Source organism: Orycteropus afer, unplaced genomic scaffold, assembly GCF_000298275.1.
Source record: "Orycteropus afer afer isolate SDZICR_OR568_19922 unplaced genomic scaffold, OryAfe1.0 scaffold00288, whole genome shotgun sequence".
In the NCBI taxonomy this organism is placed as follows: Eukaryota; Metazoa; Chordata; class Mammalia; order Tubulidentata; family Orycteropodidae; genus Orycteropus; species Orycteropus afer.
The window spans coordinates 3,472,367-3,472,811 of NW_006921875.1; positions in this window are offsets into that span (position 1 = coordinate 3,472,367).

Sequence of the window (445 nt, forward strand, 5' to 3'; positions counted from 1 at the left end):
TTTTCTGTAAACCTAACACTGCTCTAAAAAAAAAAAAAAAAAAAAAACTTGGAAAGCCTATGGAGCAGTTTACTCTGTCCTATAGGGTCGCTGTGAGTCAGAATGGACTGAATGGCAACGGGTCTGGTTCAATGTCTGGGTAGAGAGCAGAATTTTATTATGACTCTCAGTTGAGACCAAAATTCTGAGCTATTAAAGAGTTGGTTTCCTATTGTTGAGTTTTAGGACAACATCTTTCCGATTCTAAATCTTCCAAGAGGTGTGTGTAAAGTGAAACATTTTGATACTCTTAAGTAACTTAGAAACACCCTGGAGTGTGAAATAACCAATTCAGAGTCAGAACTTTGTGTGTGAGATTGTGTAGGAGGGCCTTTATTTGAGAAGGTTTTATTGTACATGGACCAGCTGGTATGTGCAGGGAGTCATTCAGACAAATAGCCTCTTG